Genomic DNA, 21,930 nt, shown 5'->3' with positions numbered 1-21,930 from the left:
GTAAACCTAACTTGGGACTGGCGTAGCCGCTTCGTAGCATATTTGTAGGATGGAACGCTCCCACAAGATTAAAAAGAAGCCAAAAAAATCTGGGTGCAGGCAGCCAGATACAGCCTCGTAGACGGTGATCTCTATAAACGAACGTTCGGCGCTTCCCTAGCCAAATGTCTTGGGCCAAATCAAACAAGGTGAGTATTGGAAGAAGTACACGAAGGGCACTGCGGTGCCCACACGTGAAATCGCACCCTCGTCCGATGCCTCACTCACGTCGGATACTATTGGCCCACCATGAAAAAAGAAGTCGCGGACTATGTCAGGAGATATGAATAGTGTCAGAAGTACGCCCCTATAATACATCAAGAAGGGGAACTCCTTCATTCCCTCACTTCACCATGACCATTCATAAAGTGAGGAATGGACATAGTTGGCCCCCTCTCAGCATGACGAGGTAAGGTACCTTTCCTTTTGGTTCTAACTGATTACTTTTCTAAATGGGTGGAAGCAGGGGCATACACTCAGTTACGTGAGCAAGAGGTCATCGCGTTCATATGGAAAAACATAACATGTCGCTTTGGCATCCCAAAAGAAATCAACTACGACAACGGACTTCAGTTCGTCGGAAAAAGAACAACTGAGTTTTTCGAAAAATGGCACATCAAACGAATACTCTCCACGCCATATCACCATGCCGGCAATGGTCAATCCGAATCCTCCAATAAAGTAATACTGAATATATTGAAAAAGAAGCTTGAGGATGCTAAAGGGCTATGGCCTAAACTACTACCAGAAGTATTATAGGCATACCGCACTATGCCAAAAACCAGCAGAGGTGAGACGCCATATTCACTAGTCTACGGGACTGGCGCAGTGATACTCGTCGAGGTTGGAGAGACCAGTTTGAGATACTCTAACGAGTGCGGATCAAGCAACGACGAAAGTAGGCTACAAGATCTGGATGAAGTTGAAGAATGGAGAGACATGTCCCACATAAGAATGGTAGCCCAGAAGCAACAAGTGGAAAGGTACTACAACAAGAGGGCCAAGGTGTGACCACTCAAAGTCAGAGATTACGTCCTCAAGGCAAAAACACAAGCAGCCAAAGACCCTAATACGGGAAAACTGGGAACAAATTGGGATAGACCATACAAAATCACAGCCGCAGCAAACAAAGGAGCATTCCAGTTAGAAACAATGGAGGGAAAACTACTCCAAAACAACTGGAATCTCGCCCATCTTAAATACTTCCACTTTTAAAAGAAGGCTTCACCTAAGTCGTATTGTTTTTCCCTCACCCGAGTTTTGTCCCAATCGGGTTTGCCTGAGGAGGTTTTTAATGAGGCGTCAAGAGAGACGCCTCGAGGTTCGACATGCTATTCATTACCCCGACCCGTCGACATGGTCTCCTGAGCGAAGTAATGAAGGGACTGGATATAGATAATCATCACCATTGTATGTACAGAGTCATGTGATTCTCACAAGAATATAATCAAATCTCCATTGTATGTAAAGAGTCATGTGGTCCTTACAAGTATATAATCAAACCTCCATTGCATGCGTAAAGTCGACATGTCTTCCTACGGGAATACGATCAAATCTCCAACAAGAAATGGCCAAGGCCATCGACAAAACTATGAGTTCGACCTCGTTCAAACTACGACGGGATCCTACTTCGACGATAGTTCGAAGCAAAATCCCAATGGCCAAGGCCATCGACAAAAATATTAGTTCGACCTCATTCGAACTACGACGAGATCCTACTTCGATGACAGTTCCAAGCAACATCCCAATGGCCAAGTCCATCAACAAAAATATGAGTTCGACCTCGTTCGAACTACGACGGGATCCTACTTCGATGACAGTTCGAAGCAACATCCCAATGGCCAAGGCCATCGACAAAAATATGAGTTCGACCTCGTTCAAACTACGATGGTATCCTACTTCGACGAAAGTTCGAAGCAACATCCCAATGGCAAGGACATCAACAAAAATATGAGTTCGACCTTGGTCGAACTACAATGAGATCCTACATTGACGACAGTTCGAAGTAACTTCCCAATGGCCAAGGCCATTGACAAAACATGAACGACCTCGTTCGAACTACGACGGGATACTACTTCGAAAACAGCCCGAAGCAACATCCCAATGGCCAAGGCCATCGACCAAAAAAAAGGGATCTTCACCCAAAATCTAAGTCGACATAATAAGCTCGACAGGTATCCCGGATATCATAAACATTGCAAAGAAGAGCGAATCAGCACAATATATTTTACATTGCATCAAAATGTTTACATTTGTCTTTACAAACGGGCTCAAGTACGCCCCCATGCAAAACCCCAAAACAAAGCAAGTACAAACAAAGACTACATATCACCCCCGGTGGGGTAAGCATCTTCGTACCACGAGTTCGAAGCAAGACGGTTCGCATCATCAGAGTTGATGTCATCCCCGTCAGGTGTAAGGGGGTCGTACTAGCATGCCTCACAAGCTACACGAGCTTCGGTGTGCACGACCTGAAGCTCCACCTCAGTTGCCCTCCCCTTGGCATGAAAATCCTTGTACACATCAAGCCGAGCCTCAGCATGGATCCACAACTCATATAAACGAGGAGGCACGACCGGATCGGCTGAGGCACGAGACGTAGAAGGCTGAGAACGTCGATTTACATCCTCCGCGCTCAGCAAGTCCACTTGTCCGTTAACGCAGATAGCTCTGCCTCCAGTTCTTTGATATGCCCTTCGAGCCCTGTAACCTTAAAACTAGAGGCCTCCTTCTCTTCAGCCAGCTACGACCTGCAAACTCGGAGGGCATTCTCCAAAGATGCAGTTCCAGAAGTAGCCGCCACCAACTTATCAGTACTGATGCTCAGCTCGCCCTTAAGCCCCTCTACCTCCACCGCCTTCGCACTCAACTCAGCGGTCAAACTGGCCACCTTTGCCTGCAAGTCGGCATTTTTGGCCATCACCCCCTGCTCAACTCAAGCTCATCATCCTTCATCTTAAGGGAAGCCTCGAGTTCACTATTACGAGCGACAGTCTTCATGAGCTCCTCATCCCGCTCCCTCAACTCTTCGATCTTATGCTCTAGTTGGTCATCCCGCTATTTGATCCCCTAGTGAAACAACTGAAACTCGGGGTCCTGGTGATAATTGTCGGCCATCGAGCGATTTTTAGCACGATACTGATGATATTTGGACGACATCTTCTCATAAAATGCCGTCCTTCTCCTCTCGCTCAATCTCCATGACGAGGGTCTGGCCAGAAAAAAGGAAAAGTTAGAAACAAAATGCAGAACGACGATCACCACCCAAACCCAACGACGACAAGGGAAGGAAAGTCACATACTCGAAAGGCCATACCGGCGACCTTCTGAGACAACTCCACATCGCTCATTGCCCTAAGCACCTCGTTTTTAGGGGCAACATATAGAGGAGTTAGAGCAGATGCCACTTACTTGCAGTTCAGCAACAAATTATAGTCCCCCGGGATGACTATGTGATGATCAGACCCTTCCGTTCTGACCTCCACATGAGTATGGCTGCCTATGAACTCATTGACATCCTCTAGGTCGACATCTGAACTTGAGCCGTCACCCTCAACACGACGGCCTCCGATGTTGGATGATGTACCAACCTCAGCAGAACGTACTGAGCCGGCTCTTGGGTAAACTCCTTCCACTTGGGGAGATCTCCCCGATAAAATGTCGTCAGCTATAAATACGAGCACGGGCCCCGTCTGCGATGCCCTACCTCTATCAGCGTCCATGGCCATGCCCTTCCCAAGCTCCATCCTTCTCCTTTTTCTCAATAATGGCTCGTCCCTATTAGAGGATTCGTCCAAAGGGTGTGAGGCCGGTACCTAAGAAACCTCCTCCCTCACGACCGCGACTCGAGAGGGACCTTCTAATTGAATAGGTTGAGGATGATCCCTCAAACAGACTCACTCAAAATAAACTACGTATCCGCGGCAGCAACAGCCTGTCGAAATACAGGGACCGGCGCCATACGCTTGGAAGGTCCTCGACCTGTCATCATGAAGGGTCGCATTAATAAACAAGGTCATACGGCCAATAAAATGGTAAGGAAAACATTTACCAGAGGGGACTTTAGGGCCGTAACGCTTCACGAAGGCAGGCCAATCTTGGGTTTCTGCTATATGAGGCAACAGACGGGCTACCCAATCCTTGATATCCACAATCGGGCAAGGTGGACGTCCCATAGCTGCAAACGGGAAGTGAATGAACTTTATAACGAATATAGATGAAGGAACAGTAAAATGAGTGATGACACTTACGAATCTCATTCCATCGCTCCGGGAACTTGGCGAACTCAGAAATGACATGTTCGGTTTTGACAAAGAAGTACTTATGCCAAACTTGCAACATGCCCGGTCATCTATCCCGACCACCAGCCCTTTTCGTACCACGAAGCCTCAAATACACTATGGTACCCCTGTGGAAGCCAGGCGTGAACAGGTGCAAAAGGTGGTGGATAGAAACATTACAGTCCGCCAACTCTGCATACTTGGTCAGCAACAGAAGTATCTTGAGCGTATACGGCGAGAGTTGTGCCAGACGAACTTGGTAGAACCTGCAGAACTCTTCTGCTAAGGGGAAGAAAGGAAGATTATAGCCAATCATGAAAGGGTACTCATAGAAAGCGCAATACCCAGGTCTGTGGACATCTACGAAATCTCTCCCCGCCGGAACCATATCTACATGAGCGGGAATGCCATACTTTACACGAAGAGCATCAATATAAACTTGCTCCGTCTCAAAAAATATGGGGTCCAGAGTAGTAGGGGGATCTTTGAGGAAGTCACTACGAGATAAGGGATTCCTCGGTAGTAGCTCATCGACCGTAAGAACGCTGTCACCCTCTTCCACCACCGTATCTTCACCGCCAGAAGGGGGTGCCGTGGACAATGGGGTGGCCTCAGGAACCTCTTCACGAGAACGACAGGACCTTGGCATAATATCGTTCAAAATGGTATCAATACAAACAAAAGAAGGAGGAAGAAGCTTCGAATGAAGAACGTAAGAAGAAGTAGAAAGGTATAGGGGCAAGCTCGGAAGAATGAAGGAGGTTATCAAGAGTGGAATGGCCGAAAACCCCCAGAAAACCAAACCCTTCACCTATTTATAGGGTTGGGTGGCACCAAAATCGAAGCGGAGAGTCACAAAGTAGCGCTAAAATCGAAGCATCAAGCCACCAACTCCTGCCTCGAAAACATGCGTGATGATGACGCACGTGAATATGACATCATTTCCCGGTAAAACATATTACCTGGTGCCTTGCTAAGCACGCTGACCTTCCCTCATTGGCCACTCCGTAATGTCTCAATGGCTCAAATTTCTCCATAGGAATGCGTGATGTCCGCTCATCAAGGACGCACACAATTGCGACCCCGACAAGCGGAGGGACTAACTGTATGGGTCCAAATTTGACCGACCACGACCAATGACGAGTACGACGATTGACGGAGCCTCCTTGAATTGACGTCCTAAGGGAGACGACCCTGAGACAAACCAGAGATCGGACGACCTTTGTAATAATGTATGGCTATTAGGGGACATTAGGAATGTTCCTTCGAATATTCCTTGTATTTTATCTTTTACAACTTAGAAGAGTTTCTCTCTTAGTATTAAAAGAGGACAATAATCTTGTAACGGGCATTCCGAATTCTGGACATATTACTATTTACGAATAAAAAGAAACCTCGTGACCTATCCCCTCTTTATCTATCACCCTTTTTTAGAGATTATTATTCTCAGCTAAGATTTACCCTTTTTTCTTTGATTGATTTGTTCAAAAATATTTTAATATCTTTTGAGTCAAAAACATCAGGTGTGAGTAAGTATTTTCCGATATAAAGTGTAATGTTGGAAACTATAAGGTAGCTTTCAAAACGAACGCATAATCAAGGTATGTTTGAAAAAATTCTAAATGAAATGAGTGTAAAGAGGATAAAATTCATATTCATGATGAGCACAAGAAAAACTGAATAGTTTATTTGTTATCTGAAAATATTCAAAAGGAAATATAAAAGAACAAAAAAAAATAATAGCATGAAACTGTCGTGCTTTATTATCAACTCTGCAATATTTAATCAAAGTGGTTCAATTTAATTGAATAAATACATTGATATATTGCAACATAAATAGCAATATACAACATTAACGGGTACCTAGATTAAAATAACTGGCTTCACTGACATTTTGAAATAATGATAGTATTAATTATTAGGCGGCAAATAGAAGTGAAACTGCATATATCTATTACTACCGGTAGCCGACCCGAATAAATTGATCAACAATTGCATTTGCGAATGACAGAATGGCGTTGCTTAGACTTAACCAAATAGCCGTTGAGTAATTATTTGATTTGTCTATCCATTGGTTGACTTAATAAAATGTCTTTGGGTTCGACACCAAAGAATAAAAATATTTCTTGTAAAAGCCCTTTTTCTTTTTATCAGATGGGTTATACGCGATGAGAACTTATATTAGCCGGGAGAAATTTAAAATAGCCATATGGCAAAGATCACTTTTAGCATGCGACCGAAACTATTTAAATTCGGTAGCCGCAAAAGTGTATAAAATTTATATATATTTTTGTATATAATGTATACATACACAAAAGAAAATACATATTTTTTTTTTGCTATTATTTCAAGAACAACTATACAATGTCATTTTCCCAATATCATATGTTAATTAACACTAGTCAAATCTTAATGCCTTTTTGTTAGAAATTCGGAGAGAAGAAATACCCTTAATCAACCATTTCCGTTTGAAGATCATGGAGGAAAGCATAATTTCTTCTTTCTTCCAACTTAGCTTACATAAATAAATATAGTGCCTAAGTTCTCATAGGAATTATTCTAGTATGTAGCTAGTCTAGAATATGTATAATAATTTATTTTTAGACTTCTATTTTTCCTTAGTTCATGAATTAAACCATCCATGTATCCTTAAATTAATTTTCTTAATACACGAGCTAGGTAAAGTCGTGTACTTAGAGATGAATTTAGTTTATTTTCTCACTGTAAACAAGAATTTCACGAATCTAGTTTATTTTATCATTGTAAACAAGAATTTCACTGTACTGTTAGTTGGAGTAAAAATAACAGCCGTTGATTTTGGATTTAGTTTTGATAGAGGTGGACAAGTTCTGTGATGACCATCGTCACTTATTTTAGAAATGAATTCTGCGTTCCGAGGCCTTAAAAATCTCTTTCAGCACCACCTCAATTTGCATGCGCAGTCCGGGCGTGTAGGCGGAAAGCTAATACGTGAAAATCTGTGAAAAATGATGAATTTTGATTTTAAAATGAATTAATTTGACTTCGGTCAATATTTTAGGTAAACGGACCCGGACCCTTAATTTGACGGTTTCAGAGGGTTCGTAGAAAAATATGGGACTTGGGCGTATGCCCGGAATCGAATTCCGAGCTCCCAAGCCCGAGAAATAAACTTTTAAAGAAAATTATTTTATGGAATATTATTGAGTTTTGGGAAATGATACATGTTTAGAACTTGATGGTATCGGGCCCGTATTTTGATTCCGGCACCCGGTACAAGTCTTATATGTGATTTAAGATAAGTTTGTAAAATTTGATAATAAACGGACTTGAAACGATGTGAATCGGATCGTATTTGAAAAAATTGAAAAATTTGAAGTTCTTGAGAAATTTCATGATTTTGATGTTAAATTCATAGTTGTTGATGTTATTTTAGTGATTTGAATGCACGAGCGAGTCTGTATGATGTTTTTAGGTTGGTGTGCATGTTTGGATTGGATCCCAGAGGACTCGGGTGAATTTTGGATAGGCCACGGGGTGGATTTTGGACTTGAGGAATTGTAGACTTTCAGCTGTTGCATTGCAGGCCTGCAGGCTTCGCATTTGCGAAGCCTGGCTCGCAAATGCGAAGGCCTTATCGCAAATGCGAACAATGGCCCAGGCCAGCTACCTCGCAATTGCGAGGAAATCTATCGCAAATGCAATGCCTCCCATCTTAGCCAGTCGTCGCAAATGCGACGCATTCTTTGCAATTCCCAACTCGCAAATGCGAGAAGTTGTTCGCAATTCCCAACTTAGCAGAAGTCTAGGTTCGCATTTCCCATATCTGCAATCTGCAATTTTATAACTTAGCCGAAAATCTCCCATTTTTCACACTCTTTCAAAACCAAAATACTCTTGGGAGATTTTTTAAAGACAACTTCACTTCGTAATCGATTGTAAGTCAATTCTAACTCGTTTTCTTCAATCATTAATATCTTTTCACATGATTTCAACTCAAAATCAATGATTTTCATGGGGGAAATTGGGTGTTTTAGGTAGAACCTAGGGTTTTCAAAAATTGGAGATTTGGACCTCGATTTGAGATCCGATTTCAAAACAAATTATATATTTGGGTTCGTGGGGGAATGGGTAATCGGGTTTTGGTTCGAACCCCGGATTTTGACCATGTGGGCCTGTGGGCGATTTTTGACTTTTTGGGAAAAACTTTAGAAAACTCATTTTCATGCATTATGATTGATTCATTTAGCATTTATTGATGTAATTAAGTAACTTGTGGCTAGATACTAGCGAATTGGTGGTGGATCACGAGGTAAAGCGATAGTAGAGGCTTGAATTGTCTTCGTGACATCGAGGTAACTGTTTGGTCTAACCTTAGCTTGAGGGATTAAGAGTCGTGTCTTATTTGCTACGTGTTAATTGTGGAGTATGGCGTATAGGCATGGTGACGAGTATCTATACGTCGGTGTCAAGCATGCCCGTGAGTCTTGTATTGTAATTGTTATGACTCCGTTGTGGTTTATTGCGCTTCACATGTTATTATCATTATTGTTCCCTTGTCGGGATGTTATTATCATTATTGTTCCCTTGCCGAAATGTTATTATCATTATTGTTCCTTTGCCGGGATGTTATTATCATTATTGTTCCTTTGCCGAGATGTTGTCTTGATATTATTGTTCCCTTGCCAAGATGTTGTCTTGATATTATTGTTCCCTTGCCGGGATGTTGTTGAAATATAATTGTTTCCTTGCCGGGATTCTTTTGTGATTGTTGTTGATTTGTAAATGGGATGGGGTGGCATGCCGCCACGGAAATATATGAAATGAGAGCGGATTGCACACCTGCAACGAGATATGTGAAATGAGAGCGGGTTGCACGCCCAACGAGATATGTGAAATGGGAGCGGGTTGCACGCTTGCAACGAGATATGTGAAATGGGATAGGGTTGCACGCCTGCAACGAGATATTTGAAATGGGATCGGGTTGCACGCTTGCAACGAGATGTGAAATGAAAGTGAACTTTGCATTTGTTTTCCATATTCGTGCTAGTAATTGGATTTTGGTTTCTTTATACTCTCCTGATATTCTGTTGTTATATGTTATTCCCCGAAGCATGTTTCCCCTTCCCAATTTTAATTGCAATTATCTGCTTCTATTTCTGTTGTTTATGATATAACTGCACATGTTTATTTGGTAGTCTGGTCCTAGCCTCGTCACTACTTCGCCGAGGTTAGGCTAGACACTTACCAACACATGGGGTCGGTTGTGCTGATACTACACTCTGTATTCTTTTGTGCAGATCCCAGTGTTGTAGACTTCGGACCACAGTGAGGTTGCTGCCTTCAGTCCAACAGGCGACCCGAGGTAGTCCTGCAAGCGTCCCCGGGCCTTGGTGTCACCTCCTATCTTTCCTTTATCCTGTTTCCTTTACTCATTTCAGAAACAGTGTGTATTTTATCTTTCAGACTTTGTATGTAGTATTCTTAGACCGTCTGTGAAGTTGTGACACCAAATTCTGGGTAGAGTTGTATTTAGACTTCCGCAGTTTGTATTAAGGTTAATTATCAAATTTTGTCTTCCGCTTAATTATTTTCGCTATTTGCATGATATCTACTCTTCACTGATAATGTTTTAAAACTATGAAATGTTAAGTAATTAGAATAATTTGACTTGCCTAACTTTCACCAGTAGGCGCCATCACGGTTCTCGAGGGTGGAAAATCCGGATCGTGACAAGTTCTGAAGTCGAACAACATAAATTGAAGTTGATTTTGATAAAGTTTATGAAACCAAACAGTACCCCAAAACTAATCCAGTTTTAAAAATATCGTAAATTATCAAAGTACAAATATCGTTAAACGAACAACATTGGCGAGAAGTTTTATTTTGTGTCTCATACAACTGATACTAGTTGTATGAGACTCCTTTTTGCCTTATAAATTTTTGGACCCCAATCTTACACTTCTTGGTCCATTTAAATCTGGTCCACAAGACTGTAGGATAAAAACGTTGCATCATATGACACACAAAATAAAATTTTCCAACATTGGCATACTACCCTATAAACCTACTGGAAAATGTTGAATAGTTTAACTGCTGGACATCCAAAAAGGTGGGAAGTTTGAAGGATATGACAGTGTCGAAATTACTGTACCAAAAGACAGGTACGCTAATCGCTGCCAATGGTCAAGACATATCCATGCTTCAAGTACGTACGTGTCGATATTTCCTTTGCTACTTTAGGTTTTCAGAAAGGATTTTCTATTATTACACTCCTATAATCTATACTTCAGGTTTTCAAATCATGTTTGTTGTAGTTAATTACTACTCCTACTATCTATTACTATTGCAAATAACTTAATCCAATGATATTAAAAAATATTATATACTATTAATGTCAAACATTAATTGTGCAGTGACATATATAGGAGTACATTTTTTTACACCATCTCTCTTAAATGGAAGTTTTTCGTTTTAACCAAAAAAAAAAAAAAAAAACTGTTCGTTGTTATCATAATTTGGCAACCTATATATGCAAACATTTTTACGGCTCATTAAAATATAATGATGGAATACAAATTATTTATATCGTCGAAATATAATTTAAATCCATTTATAATATGATTATTCCTTTGGTTCTCCACATGACTTTCCTATATACGTCGTCCTCAAATCTAGGCAGTTCAGTAGGGTTTTCGTCAGAGGCGGACCCAAAATTTCGAGAATATGGGTGCACTATTAATATTTCAGGAAAACTAAAATAAAATGATGCGTTGCTGTCAAAAAAAAGGGAAACAAAGGCTAAAAAATAAGAAATTAAAATAGTGATTTTTACTATAAATCTTCCTGATTTGGAAGGGAATAGTAGTGATTTTGAAGGGAATCGATCCATGGCCTTAAGTTAGTAAGAAATAAGGGGCCAAAACTAGTGAACCACTTATCCTCTTTTGACCATGGGTGCCTTCAAGTAATAATAAGTCAATTTTCGCAAATTATGTACATAAATTGATATAGTCGGAGGACCACGACTTCACGTGAACCACGATTTACACTGTAGATCCACCCTTGGTTTCCGTCATGAACACTCTCTTAGTCTTTATTTGTACCTTGTAGCGTAAGCAAGGGTGTTCGTGGGTCAATATATATAATATTAGGGGGTATACATGGACTAGGTTTGTTCGGGTTTTATCAAAACTAAACCAAACCAATTATATTGGTTTGGATTGTTTTGGTTTTCTCAGATTTTTGGGTTTTTTTATTACATAAATATTATTTCAATCTTGCTTTATTAAAGTTATAGATAAAGATTTGATAAGTGAATATATGTTTACTAAAAATTAAAAAAGAATAACAAACATATGATCTATTAAAGTTTTCTTATGGGAGAATTTTTTTTAGTAACACATTAATAGTTTTTTTCTTAGTCGTCTACCAACAATTTTTGGTTGATGTACGCTTTCAATGTTAACGGAATTTAATAATTAAAATAAAAATCAATATGATGCCTAAATAATGATATGTTCTATGTAATTTTATATTATCGAAATACCACTTCAAATTCCAAAAAGATATAAGAAATCTTGACATATGAATATGAGAGAATAAAGAGATGATTGACGCATTTCAATAACACATGATAAGAAAGTACATGATTCAATTTATTATTTAAAGCAAATAAAAATAAATGCACTTTATAGTTCTATTAAATATTACTTCTCATGAGAGAATCTCAAATATTTCTAGACATCTTTTAAAAAAAATTCTATATAAAGTCTTAAAAGTATATATATATATATATATATATATATATATATATATATATATATATATATATATATATATATAAAATTATATATTTATATGTCGGTTTGGTTCTGTCACGATCCTAAACCCGGACCCAGTCATGATGGTGCCTCTCGTGAAGACAAGGCCAGCCGATACTTTCCATATTCAATTATTAACAGTTAAACGAAAAGAAATAAATCTAAAGCATGATAAGATAATCCAAAGTTAACAGATAATAGCATAATTCGCGAAAAATAATCCAACACAGCCCGATACCGGGGTTCACTAGTCATGAGCATCTAGCAAAACCGAATACTCCAAATATAACTATAGAGTTTAATACAGAAAACTAAGAACATGAAGGACTAAGATTGAGAATAGCTCCGGGCTGCGAACCCCAACAGCTACCTAGAGACTCCTCGGATCCGCCTGAGCCGGAAATGATCAACACTCGGGAGCGGGACCGGATACACCTAAATATGCACACAAGGTGCAGGGAGTAAAGTGAATACTCCAACTCAGTGAGTAATAATCATAAATAAAGACTGAAAGTAGGAAATCACGTAAGGCACCAAGCTTGCTATAATGAAGCAGTAAAACCATTTAAAACAGTAAACCAGTGAAAGATAGGTAAAATCCTTTAACTCAAAATTTAACTTCATGAAAAGCCTTTTTCAACAATTAAGCATGGTAATTGACAGTCAATTTTGAAAGTAAATACATAAAGGTTCGCCCCTTGGGCACAGTATCAACAAATCCGCCCCTCGGGCAACATCTTAGAACAATACCAGCCCCTCGGGCTCAATCTCACATCACAATAGGTACCCGCGCTCACTGGGGGTGTACAGACTCCTAGAGGGGCCCCTTACGGCCCAAGCACAATATCAACCACCTCGTGGAATCATCACTAGGCCTTTGGCCTCATATCAATCAAGCCACCTCGTGGCGTACATATCTCAGGTCCTCGGCCTCATAATCAGTATCAAATGTTTTCTCACAACATAGGCCCGCGGCCTTACTCAGTCGAAATCCTCACAAGCCACTCGGGCAATAGTAAAACATGATTCTCAGCCTAAAAATATCATTTAAAAGATCATGTAAGTATTAAAACAAAGTAAACATGGATGAGTACGAAAACAATAAAATATAACATGACTAAGTTCAAGTATAAAGTCAAAACAGTGAGGAAATACCAGTAAAAATCCCCGAAGGGTTCAAATAGTTGGAACAAGGCCCAAATATGGCATTCAACCGAAATCATGATGATAGCAAATAGATTTTAGTCAAATATGCGGTAAAATAGTCATTCGGGACGGACTAAGTCACAATCCTTAACAGTGCACGACCACACGCTCGTCATCAAGCATGTGCGTCACCTCAATATAGCACAACGCTGTGCAAGTCCGGGGTTTCATACCCTCAGAACATCATTACTCACCTCGAACCGGTCATATCTCTAGCTCGCGATGCCTTTTCCCCTAGAATCGGCCTCCACTCGCGTCGAATCTATCCAAAATCAGAACAAAGACATCAAAATATGCTAGGGGAATGAAGCCCAAGCGAAAATAATCGAAATATGACACAAATCCCGAAATTACCAAAAACCTGATCCCGAGCCCATGTCTCAAAACTCGATAAAAATCACATCAACGGAATCGTTATCCTCCCACGAGTCCATCAACTCAATAAAGTCTCTTAATCTCAAGCCCTAATTCCTCGATTTTAGGCTTAATTTCCATGATTATTTAGGTGGAATTCACATTAGAATCGAGTTTTAAGTCCAAGAATCTTACCTCCAAGTGATTCCCCTTGAATCCATCTTCAATCCCCTTCAAAAAGCTCCAAAAATGACCAACAATGGAAGAAATAAACCCCTCATTCGCGGACAAGATGACATTTTAAACCTTCTGCCCAGACCTAAATTCCTTTTTCGCGATCACGGGACATCCTTCGCGATCACGAAGCACAAATTCTCAGCACCCAAAATTAAACCTATGCGAACACGTAGACACTTACACGAACGCGATGCTCAAGCTTCCCATACTATGCGATCGCGGACAGGGGACCACGTTCGCAAAGAATAAACTCCCAGTCAAACCCGTAGTCCACTTAACCCTATGCGAACGCGACCTTCACTATGCGTTCACGATCAACAACTTCTCCAACTTATGCGATCGCAACTCAACCTTTGTGAATGCGAAGAGCAAACTGGACTGCCCCTTAAAAGCTTCTACGCGATCGCAAGACCCCCTATGTGATTGTGAAGAGGAAATCTCTGCAACAGCTGAACCTCAAAATCTACAACTCCAAACAACATGGAAATGGTCCGATTGACCACCCGAAACTCACCTGAAGCCCCCGGGACCTCAACCAAACATGCCAACATATCCCATAACCTCATTCAAACTTGTTCCAACCTTCGGAATGCTCAAAACAACATCGAAACACCAAATTCGCATCGGATTCAAGCTTAAGAATTCCAAAATCTTCTAATTTACGCTTTTGATAAAAAAAACCCATCCAAACCACCTCCGAATGACCTGAAATTTTGCACATACATCCCAAATGACACAATGGAACTACTGCAACTCTCGGAATTCCATTCCGACCCCTATATCAAAATCTCGCCTACCAACCGGAAATTGCCAAAATATTAACTTCGCCAATTCAAGCCTAAATCTACTCCGAACCTCTAAAACTCATTCCGATCACCCTCTTAATTCCCAAATTACCTCTCGAAGCTATCTGAACCATCAGAATTCACATCCGATCCCTCTAACACATAAGTTAGCATCTGGTTGACCTTTCCAACTTAAGCTTCCTCAAAAAAGACTAAGTGTCTCAAACTTTACCAAAATCATTTCGGATTCGATCCGACCAACCCAATACCACATAACACGGATAAATAAAGCATAATGAAGAAGAAATGGGGAAAATGGAGCGGTAACTCATGAGACGACTGGCCGGGTCGTCACATCCTTCCCAGCTTAAACAAACGTTCATCCTCGAATGGGTCAAGAAACATACCTGAAGCCTCAAACAAGTGAGGATATCTACTCCGCATCTCCTAGGTAGCCTCCTCCACGGGCCGACCTCTCCCCTGTACTTTCATCGAAGCTATATCCTTTGACCTCCACTTTCGAACCTGATGATCCAAAATAGCTACTAGCTCCACATCATAAGTTAAATCATCATCCAACTGAACCATGCTGAAATCCAAAACATGAGACGGATCCCCAATATACTTCCGGAGCATAGAAACATGAAATACCGAATGCACACTCGACAAGCTGGGTGGCAAAACAAGCTCATAAGCCACCTCCCCAATCCTCCGAAGTACCTCAAAAGGCCCAACGAACCTCAAACTTAATTTCCCTTTCTTTCCAAATTTCATAACAGCCTTCATGGGAGAAACCTTCAACAGAACCTTCTCGCCAACCATGTAGGACACATCTCGAACCTTCCTGTCAGCATAACTCCTTTGCCTCGACTGCGCTTACGAAGCCTCTCCTGAATCACCTTCACCTTTTCCAAGGCATCCTGCACCAAGTCTGTCCCCAATACCCTAGCCTCACTGGGCTTGAACCAAACAACTAGAGATCTACACCACCTCTCATATAAAGCCTCATACGGAGCCATCTGAATACTCGACTGGTAGCTGTTGTTATAAGCAAACTCTGTAAGCGGTAGAAACCGATCCCATGACCCTACGAAATCAATAACACAATCATGCAACATGTCCTCCAATATCTGAATAGTACGCTCAGACTGCTCGTCCATCTGAGGGCAGAGTACCCAACTCTCGCTACACAAACCTCCAAAACTGCGATGTAAACTGAGTGCCCCAATCTGAAATGATGGAAACTGGGACACCATGAAACAAACAATCTCCCGGATATAGATCTCTGCCAACCGCTCTAAAGAATAGGTGGTACACACAGGAATGAAGTGCGCAGACTTAGTCAGCCGATCCACAATCACCCAAATAACATCAAACTTTCTCAAAGTTCGTGGGAGTCCAACTACAAAGTCCTTTGTGATCCTCTCCCACTTCCACTCTGGAATATCTATCCGCTGAAGCAAGCCACCCGGTCTCTAATGCTCATATTTAGCCTGTTGACAATTGAGACACCGAGCTACAAATCCCACAATGTGTTTCTTCATTCTCCTCCACCAATAGTGCTACCTCAAATCCTGATACATCTTCGCGGCACCCAGATGAATAGAATACCGTGAGCTATGTGCCTCCTCCAGAATCAACTCCCGAAGCCCATCCACATTGGGCATACAAATCCGGCACTGCATCCTCAACACCCCATCATCACTAATGGTCACATCTCTGGCATCATCGTGCTGAACTCTGTCCTTAAGAACAAGCAAATGTGGATCATCATACTAGCGCTCTCTGATGCAATCATATAAGGAAGACCGAGAAACCACACAAGCCAATACCCGACTGGACTCCGAAATATCTAACCTCACGAACCGATTAGCCAAGGGCTGAACATCAATTGCAAGAGGTCTCTCCCCAACAGGAATATACACCAAACTCCCCATACTCATCGCCTTCCTACTCAAGGCAGCGGCTACCACATTGGCCTTTCCCGGATGGTACAATATAGTGATATCATAATCCTTAAGCAACTCCAACCACCTTCCTACCTCAAATTGAGATCCTTCTATTTGAACAAGTGTTGGAGGCTACGATGATCAGTAAACACCTCACAAGATACACCATATAAGTAATGCCTCCAAATCTTCAACGCGTGAACTATGGCAGCCAACTCCAAATCATGAATGGGGTAGTTATTCTGATAGGGATTCAATTGACGAGAAGCATAAGAAATAACTCTACCTTCCTGCATCAATACACAACCAATACCAACTCTCGAAGCATCACAATACACAGTATATAAACCTGAAGTTGATGGCAAAACTAACATTGGAGTTGTGGTCAAAGTTATCTTGAGCTTCTGAAAGCTCTCCTCACACTCGTCCGACCATACAAATGAAGCACCCTTCTGAGTCAACTTGGTCAAGGGCGATGCGATAGATGAGAATACCTGAACAAAACGGCGGCAATAACCCGCCAAACCAAGAAAGCTGCGAATCTCTGTGGCTGAGGATGGTCTGGGCCAACTATGAACCGCCTCTATCTTCTTCGGATCAACCTGAATACCCTCACTGGACACCACGTGCCCCAAGAAAGCCACTAAACTTATCCAAAACTCACACTTGGAGAATTTTGCATAAAACTTCTCCTCTCTCAATCTCTACAACACAACTCTCAAATGCTCCGTGTGCTCCTCCTGACTATGCGAATATACTAGAATATCATCAATGAAAACTATGACAAACGAGTCAAGATAAGGCCGGAACACACTGTTCATAAAATGCATGAATGCTACTAGGCATTGGTCAGCCCAATAGACATCATAAAGAACTCATAATGACCATATCGGGTCCTGAAAGCTGTATTAAGAATATCTGAGTCTCTAATCTTCAACTGATGATAACCTGAACAAAGATCAATCTTAGAGAACACTCTTGCTTCCTGAAGATGGTCGAATAAATCATCAGTGTGAGGCAAATGATACTTGTTCTTAACTGTTACTTTGTTCAATTACCTATAATCAATGCACATCCTTATAGTGCCATCCTTCTTCTTCACAAATAGAACTGGCGCGCCCCAAGGTGACACACTAGGCCGAATGAACCCTTTATCAAGGAGTTCCTGAAGCTGCTCCTTTAATTCCTTCAACTTCGCTGGTGCCATACGATATGACAGAATAGAAATGGGCTGAGTGCCCGACACTAGCTCAATACCAAAATCAATATCCCTGTCCGGTGGCATGCCCGACAGGTCTACAGGAAACACATCGGGAAAATCCCTCACAATTGGAACAGAATCAATACTGGGAGTCTCAGCACCGACATCCCTCACAAAGGTAAGATACAAAAGACAACCCTTCCCAACCATACACTGGGCTTTCAAGAATGAGATCACTCTACTAGGAACATAATCAGTCACACCTCGCCACTCGATCCGTGGCACACCCGGTATAGCCAATGTTACTATCTTAGCGTGACAGTCCAGAATAGCTCGACACGGATATAGCCAATCCATGCCCAAAATGACATCAAAATCCACCATACACAATAATAAAAGATCCACACGAGTCTCCAGAGGCCCAATAGTGACCACACATGATTGGTACACACGGTTTACAATAACAGTATCACCCACTGGGGTAGATACATGAACATGTGAATCAAGAAACTCATGAGGCGTACCCAAATAACGAGCAAAGTATGATGACACATAAGAAAAAGGTGGAACCAGGATCAAATAATACAGAGGCATCTCTATGGCAGAGTGAAACAATACCTGTAATAACAGCATCTGAAGTAATACCATCGGGTCTGCCCGAAAGTGCATAAAAATGGGTCTGACCGCCACCTGATCGACCTCCCCCTCTAGGGCGACCCCTAGCTGAATGACCTCCACCCCTAGCTGGCTGGGCGGGTGGTGGTGAAGTAAATGGCGCTGAAATTGATGACTGACCCCTCTGCTGAGATGAGATCGCAAGACAACGAGGGAACTGCCTCCACATATGACCCATCTCACCACACTCATAACAACTCTCAGGTGCTAGAGAAGGGGACTGAAGGGAACCACTCGCACCGGAGTGACTAGCAGATGCACTCGGCATAGAAGAGCCCTAAACTGATGGAGCACAGGACGAACTCTGAGCTGGAAGGGCACTAAGTGATGACTGACCCTGATGAGAACTGTGAGAACCATGACCCGATGACGCCCCATGATAACCTGGGCGAGCTGGTTGAGCATGCCTGAATGGACAGCCTCTGCCGTACTGAAACTGACCTCTCGAAGGAGTACTACTGTAACTACCAGATCCTCGAGGCCTCTTGTCCTCCCTCTCCTCATGCTCCTAGAGACGAACAGACTCAATCTCCCGAGCAATGCCTACAACCTCCTCAAAGGTAGCACCAATCACCCTTTCCTTGGTCATGAGAATACGAAGCTGATAAGTAAGGCCATTAACAAACCTCCTAATCCTCTCTCTATCTGTCGGGACCATCCAAATAGCATGACGAGCTAACTCGGAGAACCACATCTCATACTGTGTCACAATCATCTCTCCCTGACATAACCACTCAAACTCTTTATGCAACTCCTCTCTGCTAGACTGGGGTACATACTTCTCTAGAAAAAGAACAGAGAACTGCTGCTAGGTAAGGAGTGCTGCACCAACAGGCCTACGCCTCTCAAAAGCCTCCCACAAAGTGAAGGCAGCTCCATAAAAGTGATAAGTAGTGAAAGCGACCCGCTGGTCTCCAGAATATCCGCTGTACAAAGCATCCTTTAAACCTTATCTAAGAAACCTTGGGCATCCTTGCCCTTTGCACTACTAAAGGTCGGAAGCTACAGTCTACAAAACCTCTCCAACCTACGCTGCTCATCCTCCGACATAGCTGGAACTACATAGTCCTGAGCAGCTGCAACCGGCTGGGCTGGATATGCCCCCGGCGTCTGAAGTCCCTGCATGACCTACTCTGATGTGCGAGCGGCGGTAGTCTAATTGCCTCCCCCGGCATGAGAAGTAGCTACGACTGTAGTGGCTGAAACTGCCCGAGCTAAGCCAGTGCTAACTGATAATATCTGAGCCAAGGCCTCCTGAAGACCCGGAATCACAATGGGAACAGCTGGTGCCTGAGCTGGTGCTACTGGAGCATCCATAATTAGGACCTGATCCTGAACTGGGACAACTGAAAGATCTGCAGGTGTTGCCCTAGATGTTTTGCCCCTACCACGACCACGATCGCGTCCTCGGCCTCTGGTGGCCATAACTAGTGGTACTGGTGGTCGTCCAACCTGACCGGTAGTGCATGTCCTCACCATCTGTGAGAGAATAGAATAACAGAAGTTTAGTACTCGGATCAACAAATTCGCACGACAAGAATTCAAGAATATGAAGTTTTTCCTAAAGGTTCTGTAGCCTCTCGAGGATAAATAAAGATGTCTTTGTACTGATCCGCGAGACTCTACTAAACCTGCTCATGACTCGTGATACCTAGGTAACCTAGGATCTGATACCAGCTTGTCACGACCCTAAACCCGGACCCGGTCGTGATGGCGCCTCGCGTGAAGACAAGGTCAGCCGATACTTCCCATATCCAATTATTAATAGTTAAACCAGAAGAAATAAATCTAAAGCATGATAAGATAATCCAAAGTTAATAGATAATAGCATAATTTGTGGAAAATAACCCAACACAGCCCGATACTGGGGTGTCACTAGTCATGAGCATCTAGCAAAACAAAATACTCCAAATATAACTACAGAGTTCAATATAGAAAACTAAGAACATGAAGGACTAAGATAGGGAATAGCTCCGGGCTGCGAACGCCAACAACTACCTAGGGACTCCTCGGATCCGCCTGAGCCAGAAATGATCAGCACTCGGGAGCGGGACCTGATACACCTGAATCTACACACAGGGTGTAGGGAGTAAAGTGAGTACTCCAACTTAGTGAGTAATAATCATAAATAAAGACTGAAAGCATGAAATCACGTAAGGCACCAAACATGCTATAATGAAGCAGTAAATCCATTTAAAACAGTAAACCAATGAAAGATAAGTAAAATCCTTTAACTCAAAATTTAACTTCATGAAAAGCCTTTTTCAACAATTAAGCATGGTAATTGACAATCAATTTTGAATGTAAACACATAAAGGTTCACCCCTCGGGCATAGTATCAACAAATCCGCCCCTCGGGCAACATCTCAGAACAATACCAGCCCCTCGGGCAATCACATAGAACAATACCAGCCCCTCGGGCTCAATCTTACATCACAATAGGTACCCGCGCTCACTGAGAGTGTACAGACTCCTGGAGGGGACACTTATGGCCCAAGTGCAATATCAAGCCACCTCGTGGCATCATCACCAGGCCCTCGACCTTATATCAATCAAGCCACCTCGTGGCGTACATATCTCAGGCCCTCGTCCTCATAATTAGTATCTAATGTTTTCTCACAACATAGGCGCTCAACCTTACTCAGTCGAAATCCTCACAAGCCACTCGGGCAATAGTAAAACATGATTCTCAGCCCAAAAATATCATTTAAAAGATCATGTAAGTGTTAAAACAGAGTAAACATGGCTGAGTACGAAAAAAGTGAAATATAACATGACTGAGTTCAAGTATAAAGTTAAAACAGTGAGGAAATACCAGTAAAAATCCTCGAAGTGTTCATATAGTAGGCACAAGGCCCAAATATAGTATTCAACCCAAATCATGATGATAGCAAATAGATTTCAGTCAAATACTCGGTAAAATAGTCATTCGGGACGGACTAAGTCACAATCCCCAACAGTGCATGACCCCATGCTTGTCATCAAGTATGTGCGTCACCTCAATATAGCACAACGATGTGCAAGTTCGGGGTTTTATACCCTCAGAACATCATTTACAATCATTACTCACCTCGAACCGGTCAAATCTCTAGCTCGCGATGCCTTTTCCCCTCGAATCGACCTCCACTCGCGTCGAATCTATCCAAAATCATAACGAGGACGTCAAAATATGCTAAGGGAACGAAGCCCAAGCAAAAATAATCAAAATATGACACAAATCCCAAAATTACTAAAACCCGACCCCTGGGCCCACGTCTCGAAACTCGATAAAAATCACATCAACGGAATCCTTATCTTCCCACGAGTCCATACATACCAAGAACACTGAAATCGGAGTCCAAATGACCCTTCAAATTCTCATTCTAAAGTCTCTTAATCTCAAGCCCTAATTCCTCAATTTTA

This window comes from Nicotiana sylvestris, chromosome 4, assembly GCF_000393655.2.
Source record: "Nicotiana sylvestris chromosome 4, ASM39365v2, whole genome shotgun sequence".
Taxonomy (NCBI): Eukaryota; Viridiplantae; Streptophyta; class Magnoliopsida; order Solanales; family Solanaceae; genus Nicotiana; species Nicotiana sylvestris.
Note: the sequence above shows the minus strand (reverse complement) of the source record.